The 22,332-nt window shown below is 40.2% G+C and overlaps 1 pseudogene; it reads left to right on the top strand.

Annotated features, from left to right (window-relative positions):
- Positions 1 to 3,446: 3,446 nt before the first annotated feature.
- Positions 3,447 to 22,332, top strand: part of LOC145389870 (mediator of RNA polymerase II transcription subunit 24-like) — a 43,526-nt pseudogene continuing 24,640 nt past the window's right edge.

The raw sequence follows: 22,332 nt of genomic DNA, 5'->3' as shown, positions 1-22,332 counted from the left end.
AGGTGGTGGAGTGTGAAGTTGTGGTGGCAGTGATGAGCAAGGGGCTGGTGTGTGGTTTGGCATCGGAGGTGGTTGGGGAGTGGGTGTGCTTGGGGGAAAATTTGGTGGGTGTAGGGGTGGTGGCGGGTTATTTGAGGTGTCGGTGACGTGGTGGGGTGGTGGGGGGTGGGTCGGGGTCTCCCAGGGGACCATCCTGCAAAACAGACAACTCCAAAACAGACTCCATGCATGTCTAATGGAAACGAAAATAAAGAGGGCAAAGCTTCAATATCTCCAAGGCATTTTAAAGAGAAGAAATAATGCACTATTAATTGAAATTGTAGAAGAGCTGAGGGAACGCAAGAGTAAGTGGATGAGGGAATGTGAGAAGGCACTAAAAGATCTTGACCTAATTACAGAAGGGTTAAAAAATATAACAAAAGATGAACTAACCAGGAAAATATATGATGAGGACATAAAAAGGTGGAGAAAAGACATGGAAAATAAATCAAGCTTAGAAGTATATAAAAAATGGAAGAAAGAAATAGGTGGAGTAGATGAAATATATGATAATTCACCAGCCTCCATAATTCTGTTTAAATGCAGATCTAATACACTAAATTTAGCAAATAGAAATAGATTCAAGGGAACTGAGACAAATTGTCCAATGTGTAATGCAGAAACAGAAGACTTGATTCATTTTTTATTAGACTGCACAGGATATATGGAAGAAAGAACACAACTGGTAGAATTACAACAGCCATATATAGAGGAAAGAAATAGTATACTTGGGAACCTCCTATTTAAAACAAGTGGTATTGAAAAAAAGAAATTAATAATATTTAAATGCTGGAAAAAAAGAGAAAGGAAAGTGAAGGAGTTCAGAAATTCAGGCGACTGATTATAGCTTACACGTAGTAAGAGAAGAGGAGGTGTGACCACAGAAAGACATATAAGAAAGAGAAAAGAGAAAGAAGGAAATCGTTTAGAGGTGCCGTTGTAAAGGCAATACCTCAACAACATCACAGTAAACATCTAGTGAGTTAGACTTGTTGTGAGTGGAAATTATAGAAACTTTGACCATTTTTACTTTATTAAGACCGGCTCATTTATCTGGTTGTGGCATCAGAATCAAGATACATTTTGTGGGACGTACAGACGTAAGTTACTATGTTGGTAAGCCTAATGTTAAATTTCAGAACTGAGGGCTTATAGGAAAAACTGGTCAAAATAGAATCGTAGGAGAGCGTGGCATGTTTGTTACCTACCTAATTCATGTATGTTCATTTTGATTTCCTTTCTATATGAAGGATTTTTGGTGAATGTACGCTTTAAGCAGCAGAAAGACATTGCCAATTAACATTCACATTCCTCAAGCTTGGTTTCAGTTTTTTCGTGGCTGCTTTCAGGGTGGTAAATGACCTTTTCCTGCTGAAAATTTTTTCCTGTTATCATCATCACATTCCTTAAGCAGTACCTGAGGTTGTTTGTTTCCGGCCTAATGGAAGAAACCACATAAAGGTGGATTTTGTTTCCCATTTCCCACTAGCTCTTAATCCATGCAAAAAGATTTCCAGATATTCATATGGTTTGCTGGTTGTCCAACAGTATCTGATGAGAAACCTTGTAGAAAGTCTCTTGGAAGTTAAACAGAATGAGGTCTATGGTTTCACCATGATCATACTGTAGTGTGATATACAGTAATGCCTATACTATCCGGACGCCCACTTTCCGGACACCCCATTTAACGGACATTGTGGGCCTGGACCTTCAGAACCCAAAAATGGCCAAAAAACGAAAAAAATCCGCCCCCAATCCAATTTTTTTTCCCTCCTGTAATTTGAAATTGCCGCGCGGCACCGAACAGCTGTTTACACCTTGGCCTCTTCCCCCCTTCCTTCCTCCCCCCTCCCCCCTCTCCTGCCAGTATTGCCATTTGATATTTTTCATTACCAAATGTTGGCCAATTTGGTAATGAAAAATTCATTTGGTAATGAATTAGAATAATGCATTACCATATGGATTTTTCACATGTATGAGGATACACAGGATGGAGATGGTGGATTGTCTGCTCTTTCTGATTAATCTACTAGCCTACATAACATGAAAATAATCAACATGCTGTTAATTATAAGAAGAGTGATTGCATGTACTGTATTTCCACTTGTATATATAATTAGTGAGGAATAAATGCTAGCTTTACGAATTTGGTAATGAAAAGTTAATTTTGGTACCGGTAATGAAAATTGAGGAGTTTGGTAATGTGGCCGTTGCAATCTGGCAACTCTGTTTCCCCGTCACCAACACTCCAACAGTTACTGCTTTACTTCGATCGCGAGTGGGTGTTTATTACAGTGGATGCCACACGTGCTCGTTTTTTGTGAATAAACTACAATACCTCGCCAGTAGACCACATGAGAATTTACAGTGTTGGTCAATGTTAAGAAATTAGAATTGGAGTGCAAAGGATTAACAGTGGAGTGCAAACTGGCGATTGAAACTGGTGGTTGAAACTGGCCTGGTGAAATTAACAATGTGCAGTGTTAAACAATTATAACTCACAGTGCAAGAAATTACTGTAAGTGCAGCACAACACTGGATTACTGTGTGTGCTTCATGAGCATTTTCACCACTGCCAAAGCCTTAGAGAAGGACAGACGTGCTGTAAGTACCGGTACCCTGGCTGAGGTACAGACACTTCTAATTCCTCATTCTTTGGTTCCTTTTCATTTATTTCAAGCTTTATGTCCATTATTGGCGTGAATAGGGTCTTAAATAGGTTTAAATATGTGCTGTGCATGTCCGGTAGGGAGTTATTTAGGTGACTTTCAAAATTAGGCTGGGTTAGGGTCCATAAATACCAGTCCAGGAGCCAGGGACTTGTTTTAAGTACCGTACCCAGAATGTTTCATATTGTACTGTATTTTCCATACTTACCTCTAAAACCTCATTTCACTCTTTTATGTCCCTTATTGGTGTGAATAGGGTCTTGGGTGCTATACATGTGCAGTAGGGAGGTGTTTTTCTGAGTTACGCTAGGTTAGGGTCCATAACTACCAGTCCAGGAGCCAGAGGCTTGTTGTAAGTACCCAGAATGTTAAATATTGTATAAACTCACCTCTAAAATCTCATTCTCTGGTTCTTTTGCATTTATTTCAGTCTTTTATGTCCCTTATTGGTGTGATTTGGGTCTTAAATAGGTGCTGTGCATGTCCAGAGGGAGTTGTATAGGTGTTTGTCTGAGTTAGGGTCCATAAGTACAAGTCCAGGAGGCTGGGGCCCAATATCCGGACAGGACCACTTTTGGGACATGCCTTTGGCTCTGTTACATCGGATAGTGGGGGGATTACTGTATATTTACATATATATATATATTTTTTTTCCAGAAGAGGAGATGAAGGCCTGATTTTAATCCTGAGTGCATAGCCTGTTGGCTGTGTAGAGGGTTGAGGTGAACATTGATCACCATGGTCCTAGAACCAGTCACCAGCAGTAAGGTGGGCACTATTCGCTCCCTGCTTATCAGAGCTTGGCGGGAACGTTGGTCAGACCTGCAGTGGGGAATACATATAAAGACGGTGAGAAGAAAACAGTCACTATTTTATGTTTAGGAGTTTTATATAGCAAACTAAAACCTTGCTGTGAGTACGGTACCATGATTAAAGTAATTCAGGATGAAAAATGTTACTGATTGAGAAGAAAAGTGTGGCTTATGTGTCAGTGCTGTGAGAACTTTAGAAATGCCGCCAAACACCATTCTTGTATGAATAATACAACTAGAGGACACTTATGATAGTTTCCAAGAAGTTTTGTTTTTTCAGGTGTTGCCTTGGGGTGTGAGTGGAGACATCTACCACTTAGCTGATTACATTCTGCAGCAGGCTTTAATGGGACCCCTGCCAAATACCCTTATCCTGTCCTACCTCAGACACTCTCTTAGTTCTCAGGTAGGTTGAGTGACGTTCCTCCGGTAGGTTGAGTGATGTGGTGTGTCATAATTAAAATTTTATGATGCTGTCATAAAACTGAGAGGTTTTTGTACAATTATGGTTTGCATGAAAGTATGAACATTTCCATCCAGTACTATATTATGTTAGATTTCATTGTACAGTAATATGATTGAATTTTGAACCTAAAAAATTTTGGGATATCACAGTTTATAATTGAATGAAATATGCTATGATTATTGCTTATGGTCATGTTTATGTTTGTTCATGTGTGTGAAATTTCACCAGTATGGTAAGTTTTTAACTTGCAATGCTGTATTTTTCTTTTGGTTTTTGGGTTTAACTAACTCTGTGGGAGAATAATGGCAAGACTGAGTGTTTATGGATTTCATGGGAAGCTCTTTCTGAAATGCTGGATATTATTCTTTTGAATTTCTTACTGGTTATGTGAAATTATTTCTTATCTAATTCACACATTAGCAAAGTAATGAATTGCTGTTATTGCAATATTATACTGTAGTTTATATTTTTTTTCTCAGATTGTTTCGTATGGTGGTGTGATTGAGAGCATCAGCAAGTATGATGGACTACACAAACCACACTGTATTCATGCTTTACTCACCCTTCTGCAGTCAATGATGGTACTCCATTAGTGTTTGTGTATCTCATGTGTTTTGCATAGAACTGTACAATTACTCAGTACTTGAGTTATTGCTAAATGTTTTGATAGAAGAATGATGAATTTTAATGATATACAGTACTCACTCGATGTAGTGCTGCTCTCAGGTGTCTGCCCTTTCCTCTCCATCCTTCTTTCCTTCCATTCTCTTCTGTCTTTCTTTCCTTCATTCTTTCATTATCCTTCAGCCTACGGGTGACTTTACACTCCCTCATCTGTCTTTCTTTCCTTCATTCTTTCCACTTCCATCAGCCTGTGGGTGACTCTACACTGAGTGACAAACCAAATGGTTTCCTGTACACCAGGAAACCATTTTCTACTCTGGGTGGTAACCATATAACCAAATTTTGGCGCCTGGTGGTTTAGTGGGTAATTATTGCACTCCAATCGGATTGAGGCGGTGAAGGTTTATATCCAAGGGATGGTTGGGGTTGATTGCTCATGTAATGCCACTCAGGGATGAGTGAGGCTGGTCACTCTCATCTTAAATGTCGGGACCAACTGCCTAGCCCCAAGCTCCTACGCTCCTCATGGGGCATTGTAGGATTAGATGATGGATGGATGGATATAGTACTGTAAGTCATTGTGTATAACCATAATGGAACATGTAGCTTTCAGACATTCATTTCATTTGAAATTTGTATTTGTTAATACAGTTTGAATTATTATTATTTTTATTATTATTGTTGTTGTTTGCTGTTATTATTATTATCTTCATCATTGATCTTTTGTTGCCCCATTGGAAGCATAGGAGCCCAGGGCTAGGCAAGTTGGTCCTGATGAAGAGAGTGTATGTGAGTGAGGTGGAGGGGGGGAGGGGGGAGAGGGAGGTGAGGATGAGATGGAAGGATGGGGTGGAGAGGTATATGAGAGAGGGGGGTGTGAGTTGGGAGCAGGGCAGTGAAATGGCGTGGGACAGGGTGACGTGGAGGCAGTTTGTTTGTGGCCACCCTGAACAGGATTGAGGCATCTGGCAATAGATAGATAGATAGATTATTATTATTATTATTATTATTGTGGAAGGTAGGGGTGCTTACCATCCATTCACTCAGCGTAGTGCTGCTTTGGATGTCTGCCTTTTCCTCTCTTCCCTCCTTCATCTTCTGTCTTTCTTTCCTTCATTCTTTCCTCCTCCTCCTGCCTGCTGGTGACTTTACATTTCCTGTTCTGTCCTACTTTTGTCCATTCTTTCCTCTTCCTTCTGTCTGTGGGTGACTTTACACTGAGTGACAAGGCAAATGGTTTCCTGAACACCAGGAAACCATTTATTATGCTGGGTGGTAACCATATAATCAGACTATGGTGCCTGGTGGTTTTTTACTCATCAACTTTGTCTGTTTTTAGTAGTGTATCGTATAATATAAACATCATTGAAAATGATAGTATACAGTTTATACCAATATAACCAATTTGGGGGGCAAATAAAATCCTTGGGAATGTTTTTTTTGTGCGTAAGTCCAGGCTGCCCTTGCGGCATTTTTTCTGATCATGTCACACGATTATTATTAGTCATTATTCTTATCCATCCATCCATCATCCAGTCCTATGCTGCTCCATGAGGAGTGTAGGAGCCCAGGGCTAGGCAAGTTGGTCTTGACATTTAAAATGAGAGTGCCCAGCCTCACTCATCCCTAAGTGGCATTACGTGAGCAGTAAACCCCAGTTACCTCTTGGATATAAACCTGCACAGGCTCAATCTGATTGGAGCACCTTAATTACCCACTAAACCACCAGGTGCCGTAATTGGGTTGTATGGTTATCACCCAGCATAGTAAATGGTTTCTTGGTGTACAGGAACCCGTTGGAATTGTCACTCAGTGCAGAGTCACCTGTAGAAGGAAAGAAGAAGATAGAATGAAGGAAAGAAAGACAGAAGAGGAAGGAAGGAAAAAAAGGAGGGAAGAGAGGAAAGGGTAGTCACCTGAAAGCAGCACTACATTGAGTGAGTGGATGGTGAGGGCCCTCACCTACCACTTATTATTATTATTAGATTCGATGATGATAGTGATGATTTTTAGTCATTATTGTTACAGTACTTACAAAAAATTAGTAAAGTAATGTAATGGTTTCAGAAAAGCGTGTCATGCAGAGGAAAACCTGAGGATTGTCTGATGCTAGCTACTTCCATTGTTGGTGGTGTAAAATGGTTGGCACAGGTGAGTGGAAGTACAGTAAAGTGTCATATCCAGTACTGGTACCTGTACTTTTAACTGTCTCCTTTAGTTATAATGTAGCAAATTTAGTTTTCTGAGTTACTTCCTTGTTATGCTGGTAGTTCTTCTTGTATTTTACTTATGCATGTGTGAACCATCAGGTTCAGTATGGGAGAGTAGCATATGCTTATATTTAGTGTTACGTGGAGAAAACTTTGCATTCAATTTTTGCCACATCCATACCAACGGACCTACAAAACTTTTCTCCATGCTAGGCCTATCCCACTGCCCATTACCGTCTCACCTTAACCTACCTTTTCCTCACCACCCATCCCACCCATTTTATACCTTCCTCCACCCACCACACAGTAAACTTAACTCCTTCTTGGCTGCCGGCGTCAAATGATGTTTAGCCGATAAATGGCCGCAGGAGTCGTTTGAGCGCAGCCTATAAAAAACTGCAAACATTTTTGGGAAGTGAACGAACATTCTGAACGTCTTCGGACTGACCTACAATACACTCCCATATACCTCATCGACCAGTTCAGAGCCTGGTGCTGTAATGAGTGGATTTTCAATTTTTCTGCTCCTGGCCATTCTTAAACAAGCAGAACTGCACCCATTATCTCGACCCAGGCAAAAAATATCATCTTTGTCCTCTCTTGCAAATCACATACAACCACCTGTTTACGATTATGAATTAATACAGGCACAAACAAAAATTACTTGATAATATGCAAAAAATACAATTTTGTCTTGGTATCTTTACCTATTTGCTTAGGTTTGTTGTACTGGTTTGGATCATTCAATGCAGCACGACTTGTAGAAAACTGTGAAAACTTTCGGGAAGTGAACGAACATCTGGGACATGAGACTGACCTTCACACTCTCACACCTCATCTGTTGCTGCCAGTTCGCCACCTGCTGCTGTGACGAGTGGATGTGCGATTTTTTCGCTTGTGGCCGTGCCTAAACACACATAGTTACACCCATTATCTCGACACAGACAGAAAGTATCATCTTTTTCCTCCCTTGCAAAACACACAACCTCCCTGTTTACGGTTATAAATAAACACAGGCATAAACAAAAAAGACATGAAAATAAAAGAAAAATTCATTTTTGTTTGGTATCTTTACCGATTTGGTCAGGTTTGTTGCACTGTTTTGAATCATTTTACACATCCTTTGCCTTTCACAAGCATAACAGGATAGTTTTCTGTGTTCACGTGATGCTTTTGTGGGTGAAAAGAATTTCCTTCCCTTCCTGGTAATCAGCTTGTGCAAGGTGCGAATGGCAGCTCGTCTTGCTTATATCACTGGATATTATTAGGCAACAGCACGTACATACACCTATCTAAAGAGTATGTGTGCAGGGATGGATCATTGCTAAGTACTGCATATGAACAGTAGCTAAAGCCATTCACATGAAAAATTCTAAATGTAGCAGAAATTTCTTTTGTATAATCACATATGAACACCTGTAGTGTGCTCAGGAAAGGAAATGGTAGCGTGTATATAAGAGAGCTTTATACTTTGTACAGGTGATGGCATGGACTATACAACAGCTGGTGGACCTGCGCACAGCCCCTGAACATTCGACAAATCTCAGCTTGGCTGCTTCTATTCTTGTCCACATTCTCAGCTCACCTTTCCTCACCTGTATGCTTGAAATTGGACACCGAGAAGAACCAAGTAAGAATGGAAGTTTACTAATGGAGATATTACATGACTGTAAAGATTGTTTTATGTATGTCAAAACTTTCCTTAACCCCTACACGCCAGGGGTTTTCCGACATTACCCACTCCTCCCAACAGGGGATTTCCATGATTTTGGGAAAAATACCCTTACATCAAACCCTGTTATCTGCCAAACTATATTAGCTAGAGAAAAAATTAAAGATACATAAGACTCACCAACCCTTTCAAATGAAAGTAACTCCAGGTCTCCAGGTGGTCCCATCGATGAGTAAGGATAAGTTAAAGATGACTGGTTTTCTGTGTTTTGGCTGGCTGTTTCCGAGTGCGTGCCACTAGCAGTGACCTTGGACTCGCTGGCCAGCTTTGGCAGCACTGACTGGTGTGGTGATTGTAACACTGTCCAGACTTCCTTTGAGGAAAACTGGAATTTTCCACTCAGTCTTTGACTTTTCATTGCTCACCATCGTAAGGATGAGTCATCACTCTGTTCATGTGGCTCCCCATAGAGTTTTCTGCCCATTTCATAGTGTCACTGTGCCCTGTAGGTGTGTGGGAAAAGAACAGCTCTTTGATTTTCTGTACTTAGTTCTTGCGTCAAATATAATCATTTCCCTCTACTAAGGCATTTATATTTGCACTTGATATCACAGTTATGGGTAATTGCACTTTGAGAAGTAAATGCTCTGGCTGTTTCATGCAGTATAGTTGAGCAGAAAATGACATTTTTGAGCCACTCTTTGCCTCTGCCTCGTGTTCTATGCGGTAAACTCGCGCATTGAAGGGTTTTTGGTTATGATTTTTGGTCACTCGTGCACAAGGCGAATCGTGCACTGCGATGACGCGCACTGTGCGAGCCTACTGTATATGTAACTCCGTTTCTGGCCGGGATGGTGCTTACCTGGTTTTCCCTCCAAGCGCCTCAATTATTGTATAGTAAATTGAGTATTTTTTTTTTTTTTTTTTTTTTTTTTTTTTTTGCTGCAGGTGGAGAATTTGAAAAACAAAGCAATGGTGTGGTGGTGGTGGTTATTGAGTAACCTTGATCTGTCTGGCTGAGCAGACCCACCAGCCACAAGCAAAACTGCCTCTGCAGGGTTGCCCCATTCAGTGAACTAATATTCTCTTGCAGTGGACACTGGACAGTGCCTCATCACAGCAAGGTGCAGGAAAGGGGGTGGAAATTTGGTTCCTGGATGGATGCCTCATTTACATCTCCACACAGTTTATGGGCACCATAGTAGGCTTCACATCACCCCATTATTTGGTCATATGTAATAACATTTACAAGATTATGAAAATCCCAGCATGGATTTTGTGTCTGTTTGTGGGTGTTTTTCCTGCATATGAATGGTGACTCTGGTTACCAGGCTGGTAACTGGATTTCACTTCATGGTAATACTTTCAGCTCTCCTATTCAGGTCTCTCATTACAAACATGCAACAACTCTTAGGCATCTGTCCTGTCACCTTATATGCAGCAGTTGGTCCCAAAACCTTGCTTTCTCTTCCTAACCTGTATCATTACAAAGTGCATATGCAATGATCACAGCTTCTTGAGTGCAAATTTGACATAAATGCAATTCAGGTTGATACATTTTAAAGTTTTTATTCCTTTCTTACAGCCTTGAAAAAGCTATATCATTGATGAATATCTCTGGTGAAGGTAACTGTTGTATGCTGAACTGTTCCAGCCATGTTACTCTGTAGTGTGATAGCCAGTTGGATGTTTGCTTGTTATGACAAAGAGAGACTGAAGCTGTTTGTGATTGATATACTGTATTTTGTCAGACAGCTGAGAGTTTTGAAGACATAAATGACAAGTAAACAGATGTCAGACAGCTGAGAGTTTTGAAGACGTAAATGACAAGCAAACAGATATATGTTCCATTAAACTGGACATTGTTAGCATATTCCTCTGCATTCTTTTTTTTTTCTCTCTCTCTTGATCATACCCACCCATATAATTATCATTCAGAAAATTAGGATGTGATGATGATGATGATGATGATGATGATGATGATTCAGAAGTAAAACTAAAATATGCAATACTTTTGTTCAGGTACCTGGGGCAGCTGTGTTAAGAAAATGGTAGAAGTTGAGACATTGCTAGCAGGTGCTGGTGGTATTGTTGAGAACAAAGATAATCTTATTAAGACTGTCTGGTAAGTTGCAGTTGCTTACTTTATGACAGAAGTATCTGCTGAATTAATGCATGGATATATAGTTGTAAAGAATATGTCAAGATTACATAATTTGCATAAGGAAACATGTATGAAATACTGGTCTTGTAATGTATGCAACACATGTATTCTGCTGTAACTGAGCTTTAATGATTACACTCTTTTTCATTAATATGAATGGTGTTGTGTACAGCCAACTACGTGATCACCAACCTTTAGACAGTGTGGGGAAAAAGCACAAATTTGATAGCATGAAGGTGCCTCTTTGCCACGCCATGCATAGCCTGGTCATGTTGGAGGTCCTCTCTCACACCACCCGCCATGCCTCAACTTTTGCACAACAACTACTTCTTCTTCAGCAGCTCCAGGTATGCTCACTGTTTCTTTTATTACTGTTCATTAACCCTTTCAGTCTGTTGATTTGTTTTATGGATCATCTTGCTACTTGCAGATGATGTTGTTTCTGTATATCTCTATATACCCAGGTTGCTACCCCCAAAGAAAGGGATAGCCGAGACAGGACGACACACTCCCAATTTACTCATCCACACAAACACACTCATTTGCATCTTAGCCCAAAGGGGAGGAGGGACAGATTCTCACCGTACCACACCACACAAGGGTCAACTGCGCAGTTCAATCGGTGTCCATTCCCGTACCCGCACCTGACCTGATCAGCTGATCAGACCAAATGTGGGAGAATATCCCCTCAGGTGTGTCGTCATTTATTCTTCCACAATTTCTCTCCAATCATTTCTTTTACGCGCAGCCACTCTTCCATGCTCAATAGACATCCCTCTCGCATCCAACACTCTCTTCACACTATTCATGGTTTTCCTCTCAGCCTTACACCTCTCACATCTGATTGGATGATGTTATTTGGATATGTAAAATCCATCCTAGACAACTTACCAGCTAACAAAGCTCCAAGTCCAGATGGAATTCCTCCAATTGTTTTGAAAAACTGTTCCCTGAACTTGCTCCTGCTGTAGCTAAATTATTCAGACTATGCATACGTACCACTTCATTCCCTGATTCTTGGAAAGAAGCCAATATCCACCCAATTACGAAGAAAGGAAATTCCTCTAACCCCCCTGATTACAGACCAAGAGCTATCATGTCTTCTCTTGGTAAAGTGTTTGAAATTGTAATTGATAAGCACATAGGTAAACATCTTGAATCCAGCAGCTTGATTATTGATAGACAGTATGGTATTCACCACAAAAGATCCGCTATTGATATACATAATTTCCTGACTCATGTGATCCATCAGTCAGTTGACCAACTTGAAGAAACTTTTGCAGTAGCCCTTGATATTTCTAAAGCTTTTGACGGAGTGTGGCACCGCTCCTTGCTATCGAGACTCCCTTGCTATGGCCTAACATCTTTTGTTCCTCTGATTTCCACATATCTGAGTAACAGAAAGATAACAGTTTAAGTAGTTGATGTATATTCCCATTTCCACTTGATTAATGCTGCTGTGCCACAAGGATAAATTTTGGCTTCAACCCTATTCCTAATTCAAATGAACCCTTTTGCACACGGTAAGTTTCGGTGAGTTTTCTGGCTCACGATTTTATTCCACCCCCTTCTCCACCAGCTCCCCTGCGCAACTATGAAAACACGTATTCTGGCCTTATTTTTGCCACCCAAACATATGTCTATCTATCTATCTATATGTATACATATACAGTAAAAGTCCATTAATCCGAATGGCAGTGGACCGAGAATCATTTGGATTATCATATTTTTCTAATTTTGGGGTGGGACCCCAGAGACAATTTCATGTTTAAACTGAAATTTTACCTAATGGATCACTTTTCATTCATTCATAATACAATATGACATATTAACATTATGTAATACACAAATTTTGTACTTAATAATGTTTACTGAAGACACGAACTGTAATTGGTAAATTAAGAGATGTTATGGGTTTGTTAATGCACCTGTAATGTATAGTGTTGAAAACAGCAGTTGCAGGCAGGTAAATCCAAGTACAGAGAGTAAGTCCAGGATTATTAATAATATGCATGTATTGTCAAAGCACAAAAACTTAATATATATTACTGTGGAAAATTCCTTAAACATACGGTACAGTATACTGTATTTCACTTTGTTTGTCACTTTCACTCAATCGTCCTCAAGCATCAGCTTAGGACTACCTGTTTCTTCTAGAGATCCTAGAGGTGCTTTCTTTGGAGTGTGGGTAGGTGGTCTTGGGTAGTCATCAGTGGATGTACCTGAATGGTTGCTCATGCACTTCAGCTACTCACAGCTATTAGCCTGCCTGACAGTCTGTGCACGTTTCATGTAGAACTCATTTCACAAGATATGGAATTTGGTCACCTCATCCCCATTGTAATGATTATTTTCTTCAATGAAATGCACCAGTTTATCAAAGTATACAGATGCTTCCTTCCATGAATCCTCCATGACAACACTGCTTGGCACTTTGGCACATTTGGCACCCAGTTGAATGTTTTAAGTTTGATTTTTTTTACTTTTGGGAGTTTTTGTCAGCCTTCTTCAGAAATTCAGAATACTGTATTGGGAGTGTTGGATTATCTGTGTTTGGATTAATGGACTTTTACTGTATATATATATATATATATATATATATATATATATATATATATATATATATTTATATTTATATCTATCTGTCTATCTATAGCCCGACGCCCTAATCCCGCAAAGGGTAGCCACAGACAAAACGCCTCCAAGTCACTCTGTCACCCACCATTTGACTACCCTCCCCCCAACTCACCCCCCCCTCCCTCATATACCTCTCAACTCCATCCCTCCACCTCATCCTCGGTCTACCCCTCCCTCTCCCTCCCTCCACCTCACCTACATACACCCTCTTAGTCAGTCTTTCATTCTCCATTCTCTTCACATGTCCAAACCACCTCAGTGTATTTCTCCTAATCTTCTCAACCACATCCACATCCACCCCACAACGTTCCTTCACTTCTTCATTCGTCAAACTGTCCCTCCACGTCACTCCACATGCTCCTCTCAAGTAACTCATTTCTACTGCTCTCACTCTTGACTTGTTCCCCTCTTGCAAGGTCCACGCCTCACTTCTATACGTCAGGGTAGGAATCACAATACTATCATGCAGTGACTTCTTAACTTCCGTACTCACCTCCCTATTTCTCATCACTGCTTTCAGTGTACCAACAACTTTCCTTCCCTACCGTACCCTTTCACGCACTTCATCCCCCAAAGTTCCATCCTTACTCATCACACTACCCAAGTACTTGAATGCACTCACATTCTCCATATCCTCACCATCCAACCTCACTGCACACTCTGTGACTTCATTCCTCTCAAACACCATAACTTTACTTTTGTTTACATTAACTTTCAGATTCCTCCTCCAACACACTGTCCCAAATTCATTCACCAAACCTTGCAACTCCCATTCATCTTCACTCAACAATACTGTATCATCAGCAAACAGCAACACCGGAATCTTCCAAATCTCACCCTCATTCATTAGAGCCACCCCCACATCCACTGCCCTACCTTGCGCCTCCTTTACAACCCCATCCATGTATATATTAAACAGCCATGGAGACATCACACAACCCTGTTTCAGTCCCACATTGAGATCAAAGAACTCACTCAGCTCACCATCCACTCACACCGTAGCCCTAGCTCCCTCGTACATACTCTTCACAGCACTCAGCAATTTCCCCTCCACTCCATATATTCTTAATACCTTCCACATACTTTGCCTATCTATTCTGTCATAAGCTTTCTCCAAGTCCATGAAAGCAGCATACACTTTCCTTCCCTTCTCTCGATACTTCTCAACTAAACGTCTTAGAACAAATATCTGATCTACACACCCTTTTCCCTTCGTAAATCCCCCTTGTTCTTCTCCAAGTAGCTCCTCTGTCATATGCCTAACCCTATCAATGAGTATTCTACCATATATTTTATCAGTCACACTAAGAAGGCAAATACCCCTATGGTTACCACATACTTCTCTCTCCCCTTTTCCTTTGTATACAGTAAAGGAACAATTATACCTGATTTCCAGTCCTCTGGAACCCTTCCCTCTTCCCAGGCCAAGCTACACAACTTCCATATCCACTCCACAACAATCTCACCCCCATACCGCAGCATTTCACCACACACTCCATCAATTCCTGGGGCCTTTCCCAACTTAATCTTCATCGCTTCCACTACTTCAGCCCTACTGATCTCTTCCTCCCTCCTCTCATCTCTTCTTCTCCCAGCCATTCCCCAACCACTTATACTCGCACTGCTCTCACTCTCTACATATACTGTATATATATATATATATATATATATATATATATATACTGTATATATATATATATATATACACATACTGTATATACATACATATATATATATATGTATATATTTATATATAGATATATATATATATATATATATATATATATATACACATATATATATATAAACATTTACAGTGCTCATCAAAATTATCGAGCGCCTACCGCCGGGCGCGCATTACTTATGGCCAAAAAAAAATCACCCATTTCTGGGGGTAAAAATTGAGCCACAAGTTTGTTGTGCTAGCATGATGTCACGCTACCCTGAGGCCTTCCAACGCGCTGGTTGGTGCTGGTTGGTTCCCGCCTCAGTTGCCCACGGGCTGCCTGAGAGAGGAACTCTGCTGCGTCTCCCTCTCTTTTGGCGCCATTTTTTACCGAGTGTCCTGCAGTGTTTTGGCTTTCACCACTTTGTTATGGCACCTACCCGTGAACTATTGAGTGAAATCATATCCCAGATCATTGCTCTAAAGGAGGCAGGCCACCAGGCAAAGGAAATTAGTGAATTGGTTGGTGTGGCTCGATTGACAGTGCGTCGGTGGTGCACGTGGTTTCGAGTGGAAAACAGTGGTGAAGTTCCCACAAAGAAACCGAGGCCTGGTAGGCCTGTTAAAACTTCCCCAAGGTCTGTTAATGTTTTAAAACATGCAGTGGAGTTTAATCCTCGTGTGAGTGCAAGGAAAATAAAGGAGAGCAACCTGGAAGTGTTTGGTGAGGTGTCTGTGAGAACAGTGTCTTGTAGGGTCCATGAACTTGGTTACACAAGTCACAGGCCTGTGAAGAATCCTCTTCTCACAAAAAAACCAGTGACTTCGTAGGCTTGCCTTTGCTAATAAATATCTTAACTGGGGTGAGGAGCAATGGTTGTCAGTGTTGTGGTCTGATGAGGCAACGTTTAGTGTCACCTGTAACAGAGGAGCACGTGTGTACCAACGCAAAGGTAGTGACCCACTTGACCCACGGTATGTAGAGAGCACAGTTAAACATCCTGATTCACTCATGGTATGGGCTTGTTTTTCTGGTCAAGGTTTGGGGAAGCTTGTTGTGCTTCCGAAGAACATAAGAGTGAATCAGGATGTTTACCTGGAGTAAAGGATACTCTACGAAGCACTAAAGGTAAATAAAATGCATTATTTATATGTTTTTTGATTGTTGAAAGGTTTGTTTCGTAGGAGGGACGCAGGGCGCTCGATACTTCTGACGAGCACTGTAGTAAAAAATGACCAGCTGGTTGACTTGGTTGGGTTTCACCAGGCCACCTGTATTGCTGGGCCAGGCAACCAAAGATGTACAGTATGTTGCTTGCCACAGGGTGCAGTGTGAAGCATTGCTAAAACACTAGGCAACTTGTCTCTTTAGCTGCCCAGTATAGGAGGCCACTTACAGCAGACGTGTGGGGGGGGGGGCTACATCCGTGTCCTAAGACGACTAGGGCAGGGAACATCATCAACATTAGCTGGCTCCCTTACCTGGTGATGAAGGGGGAGCACTTGGTTCACAAGATTGATGAAGATTAATCCAGTTGCCACAACTAGGCCACCAAAAGAAAGGTTGTCGATGACCATGCTTCGAGCCCCATCACCATTTTAAGGTAGTTGACTTCAGTGTGAAGCACATTGATGTGTGTCCAGTTTCACTGAGCACTGTTGAGAGGATGGTCACATGGAGAGGTTGAAGAATGAGAGGTTAACTCTGAGAGTGTGAGTGAGGTGGAGGGGGGAAAGGAGGGGGAGACTGAGGATGAGATGGAGTGGAGAGGTACTGTAGGCCTATATGAGAGGGGGTGTAAGTTGGAGTGAAGGCAGCATGATGGCAGAGAACAGTGACATGGATGTGATTAATCTGTGTCCACCTTTTATAGGATTAAGGTGTCTGGCAATAGATATATGGATAGATAAACTGATAGACTATGTTGATAGATTTTCCAGGTTTTGTACTTTTCTCTCCTGTTTCAGAATCTTTCCCACTTCATAGTAAGTGGAGGAAAAATTGAATTTCACTGATGATGATCTTGATTATTTGTTATTGTGCTGTACCTGACAGTATTCTGCAAGCACCAGTCTGATAGTATTGTAATAATACCTTTTTTGTCACTTTCAGGGTCTGAGCACTGAAGAATTGTTCCTGGAATTATTGCGGAGTAGTTTTCTGGGTCTGAGTTGCCCAGAGTATCAGCCCTACCAGGAGCTGAAGTGGGTGGGCTTCACCTTCATCAAGGTCCCCTCCATCCTCAATACTATCCACCTTACGTTAAACGGACCAGGTTAGCCCTCTCTTACCATCAGCTCTGCTTTGGTTTGTGTGTGTGTGTGTTTGTGTTCTTACATAATTGTTCTTACCTAATTGTATCTTTACAGTAATGAATCAAGCTCCTACTGTCCCATGTCTTAAGCCATTTTTATCGTACATACCCTTAAATTTATGAATTGTCTTGGCACACACTGTTTCATTTGGTAGTGCATTCCACTGATCAATTGCCCTATTTAGGAAACTAAATTTTCTTATGTCTGTATCACCTCTCTTTTTATGCAGTTTTTTGCAGTGTCCTCTTGCTGATACATCCCTATAGGTTATGTAATAATTTATGTCTATTTTCTCCTTCCCTAATATGCATTTTTATTGCATAATCATGTCTCCTCTTTTCCTTCTCTCATGTAGTGTAGGTAGATTCAGTTTTTCTAGTCTTTCTTCATAACTTAGATCCCTAAAGCTTGGTATCCATCTTGTAGCAACCCTTTGAACTTTTTCAATCTTATCTCTGTGTTTTTGGAGATGAGAATTCCAGACTACTGATGCATACTCCAGGGTTGGTCTCATGAATGATGTTATTATCCTTCTTAGCATGTCTTCATTTATGTATGTGAATGCTATTCTCATATTTGCAAGCAGTGTATACATGTTCCGTACCTTCTCACTGATGTGGTCAGCCGGAGATAGTCTGTTATTGATAATCACACCTAGGTCCTTCTCTCTTTCTGGTGTGTGTAGGGTTTTACTTCCTACCGTATAATCCCAATCAGGTCTTTTTCCACTTTTACCAAACTTGATTACATGACACTTGTCCACATTGCATTCCATTTGCCATGTATTGCTCCATTCTTGAAGTTTATATAATTCTTCTTGTAGCTCTTTACAAGAGTCTGTGTTAGTAAATCTTCTTTGTATTTTTGCATCATCATCAAACATATTTAGATAGCTTTCATTTCCAGTGTTGCTATCTGTATCATTTATATACACTAAAAACATAATTGGTGCCAGCACTGAGCCCTGTGGAACTCCACCAGTCACTTCCCACCATGATGAGTAATTTCCCCTTAGTACTGTTCTCATTTCTCTTTTTTTGAGAAAATCCTTTATCCAACAATACTGTTTGCCTTGGATTCCTCCTTGATGGTACAGTTTCTATAAAAGTCTTTGATGTGGTACTGTCAAATGCTTTCTTGAAATGTAAATAGATACTGTCCACACATCCTTCTCTTTTCTGTAATGTTTCTGTTACTCTGTCATAGTAGCTCAACAGATTAGTAACACATGATTTTCCCTTTCTGAAACCAAACTGTCTTTCTGTTATAATACTGTGTTGTTCTAGATGATTTCATCCATCCATCCATCATCCAATCCTACATTGCCCCAGGAGGAGAGTAAGAGCCCGGGGCTAGGCAGTTGGTCCCGACATTTAAGATGAAAGTGACTAGATGATTTACCCAAACTTTTCTTAACAGCTTTTCTAATACCTTGCTTACAACACTGGTTAGTGATACTGGTTGGTAGTTGAGTGGATTTTGTCTGTTCCCTTTCTTGAATAAGGGGACAATGTTTGCTTTCTTCCAAATATCAGGTAGTTTACCTTGTCCCATGGTATCCTTGAAAATTAAAGATAATGGTTTACTTAACTCCTTTGCACATTCATGTAGAAGTGGTATGTCTCTCTCCTGTACCACGTCAATTGCTCTTGAGTAAAAGCTCAACAAGTTGGAAACTCATAACCTTCCACTTCTAAATCCAAACTGACATTCAGCCAAAATATTAATCTCTTCTAGATATTTTATCCATCTGTCTTTCAGGATTCTCTCACACAATTCCGCGACCATGCTGGTTAGGGACACTAGTCTATAATTCAGGGGTTCTTTCCTGTTTCCTCCCTTATAAATTGGTACCACATTTGCTCTCTTCCATTCTTGTGGCACTTTCCCCTCTTCCAGAGAACACACAACTAAACTGTGAATTTTATCCGTCAAATGAGGTGACCATACCACAGCTGCATACTCTAGTCTTGGTCTTATCATGGTCACCATTAACTCCCTCAGCATTTCCTCGTCCATATAATTAAAAGCGACTCTCATGTTGGTAAGTAATCCTTGAGCTCTCCAGTGATTCTGTTTGTATGCTTTTCAAGTCATCCTGAATAATGATTCGCAAGTCTTTCTCATCTTTTCTTTTAATATTATCTCATTGCCCATTTTATATGTCCAGTGCGGTCTTTTTTCACTCATTCCTATTTCTGACACATGACACTTCTTGGCATGAAAATCCATTTTCCAAGTCTGGCTCCATCTGTGGAGTTTGTCCAAGTCCCCTTGCAGTTTTTTACAACTATCAGTACATTTAAAATGTTTTGTGGTTTTAGCATCATCTGCAAACATACACGTGTAACTATTCAGATCCTCTGGCAAATCATTTACATATATCAGAAACATTATTCTGGTTAATATAGAGCCCTGGGGTACTCCACTCTTGCACGAGATCCAGGAGATTTTGGTCCCAACAGCTTTCTTGGCTTATTATATCTAGAGTATTCCAATTTATATTTGTATTAAAATCTCCAGTTAGTATAATTCTTTCCGATTTCTCTTCCATTTTATGGAGTAATGCTCTTAAACTCTGACTTGTACTCTCTGCCAGGTCCTCATATTCGTCTCTTTCCCATGTGTTTGATCTGGGTGGCATGTACAAAATGGCTACAATTACTTTCCTTTCAGATGTATTGATCTCTACTGCAATCAGTTCTACTTGTGAGGGTATATCTAGTTCTATTTCTTTGACTTTTTGTTTTTCTTAGTTAATATTATAATTCCTCCTCCTTTTTTTAAGTTCCTATCTCTTTTCCATATATTATATTCCTCTAAGTTTAGTAGGTCATTTGATATCCTTGGTGTTAATTTTGTTTCAGTTAGGCATATTATATGTGGTTCATTTTCTCTGACATAATCAACATCTCTAATAATTTAGTTACAATTCCATCCACATTTGAGTACATCAACTTAATCATCTTGTTTATATACTTGTCATGACATGGTTCTACTACCTTCCTCCTTTTTATTCCCTCCTGTTTATGTACCACTTTTGTACCTGCAATCCTATTACTTTGTAAAAAACTGTATTCTTCTCCTCTTCTGATTTTCCCTCATTTTTTGTTTTTGCTTCCTCCCTCTTCTCTTTCAGTAATTCCAGTTCCTCTTGTGTTAGGCATCTTTTTATCCATACATTTTTGAACTCCTCTTTTTCCATAAGATTCTTTGCATTTTTTAGTATCTCCTCCACGGTGTTTACACTCTGGAAGGTTACCTTTAGGGGTCTTGACTTGCTTTTCTTGTATTTCCCTAACCTTTTGTGTTCCTCTATGTCTTTACTACAGATTTCCTCTGATACTTCTTTCAATAAGCTCATTACATTTGTGTGTGTGTGTGTGTGTGTGTGTGTGTGTGTGTGTGTGTGTGTGTGTCTCTCTCTCTCTCTCTCTCTCTCTCTCTCTCACTAATGCTGGTACCTCTTCCCCTCATTTTTTTTATTTTTATTTTTTTGTCCTTCTATACAGTCATTATTCAACCTCTTACTTCTGTTTGATGTTCTTAGGTTTGTTTTTTCACCTGTTAAACATATTATATACAGTATGGCCTTATAAGTTGTAGATTGGAGTTACCAGTCATAGCTTGTAGTTCAAGATGATTTACAAGTGTTATGGTGATAACAGATTCATTCACTTCTCAGTTACATATATAATATTATATACAGTACTGTTGAACTGGGTGATATTTCTGTATACTATTGAGCCAGCGCTGAACTTGGTGTTTAAATTTATTGCAGTTTTGCAAATGCTGAAGCAGTAAATTTTGATCAAAGGTTAATTACAGTAGAGAGTGAGACTCAGTTTACTCTGTGAAGAGCTTCTGCTCTTTGCATTATACCTTTGTATGATGTGAAGAGCAGAAACTTGTAGGGTTTGGAAATGGAAGATCTGCCATTTAATTGTTCCGGATGGTAATTTCCATGGTTACTGCAGCACTGCATCCCATTGCCAAATATAACTGGATGAAACAGACAGAGCAAAACAAAGAAATGCACATGTGAATTATGTGCTATGCTGATTTGTATGTTGTGCTCAGCAGTAGTTAGTGTGGAACAAGCATTAATAAGTTATTAACATCATTATGATTAGTGTCCTGTCTCTTTTCTTCTCACCTGTTTACAAAGATGATATTCACACTTATAGTACAGTAATGCATGTATTCTTGCTGGTGTACCGTAGGTGACTCTGGTAGTGGAGGCGAGTGTGAAGACCTTGCAAGAGCAGTACAGCGGCTCTCTCAGATGACCCTTTTGATGGATCAGGTGGATTCTCGTATCAATTGCAATTGCTTAGAATACCTTCTCAATGAGCGATCCATGTCAATAAACACCTCATCCCAGAAAGGGATGACCAAGCAATTGTTGCTATCAGGTAGGTTCATAACTTCTGCTCATTAAAGGTATCTTGAACCATGTACAGTACTTGTATACAGTAGGTATATACCACTTTCTTTTTTGTGTCAAAAAACTAAATGCAACACTTCTTCCTCATCTTGAATCCTCTCTTCATTTGTGTATAATATACAGTAATTGTCTTCCAGCATATTCACCTGAATGCTATTCTTTTGATTCAGCTGAAGGATATGTTTCTTCCTCTTATCCAAATCACTCAGATATACTGTACTCACTTAAAAATTTTATCACTCCCTCACTGGCATTTACGAGAAAAATTGGTTTATGTAGAACAAACTAGCTGCTTCATCAACAGAATAAGCTGTCAGTATTCAGTCTGTATGAGTCTCAGAGTTACCCACAAGTCACATTCTCTGGCCAGCCCCTCCAGTTCAGCAGACCGCAGAATCTTGGGACTCACTGGATACACATGTGACTTTTTCTTAGCATGCAAACAACATTGGTGCAATGCTCCTACATGAACTGAGGACACTACAGATGCTGGCAGGTGTGAGCTTTGGCTATCAGAAAGAATTGCTGATAATAGTTGACAAGCAATTACACTCAGTCTTCGAGTAACACGGACGACATACTGTACACTGGACAAGGACCGTGGTGCTCA

This window comes from Coenobita brevimanus, unplaced genomic scaffold (assembly GCF_032717465.1).
Source record: "Coenobita brevimanus isolate Jiangsu-jjx unplaced genomic scaffold, ASM3271746v2 jjx.HiC_scaffold_2571, whole genome shotgun sequence".
Lineage (NCBI taxonomy): Eukaryota > Metazoa > Arthropoda > Malacostraca > Decapoda > Coenobitidae > Coenobita > Coenobita brevimanus.
Note: the sequence above shows the minus strand (reverse complement) of the source record. Positions and strands in the feature narration are given on the sequence as shown.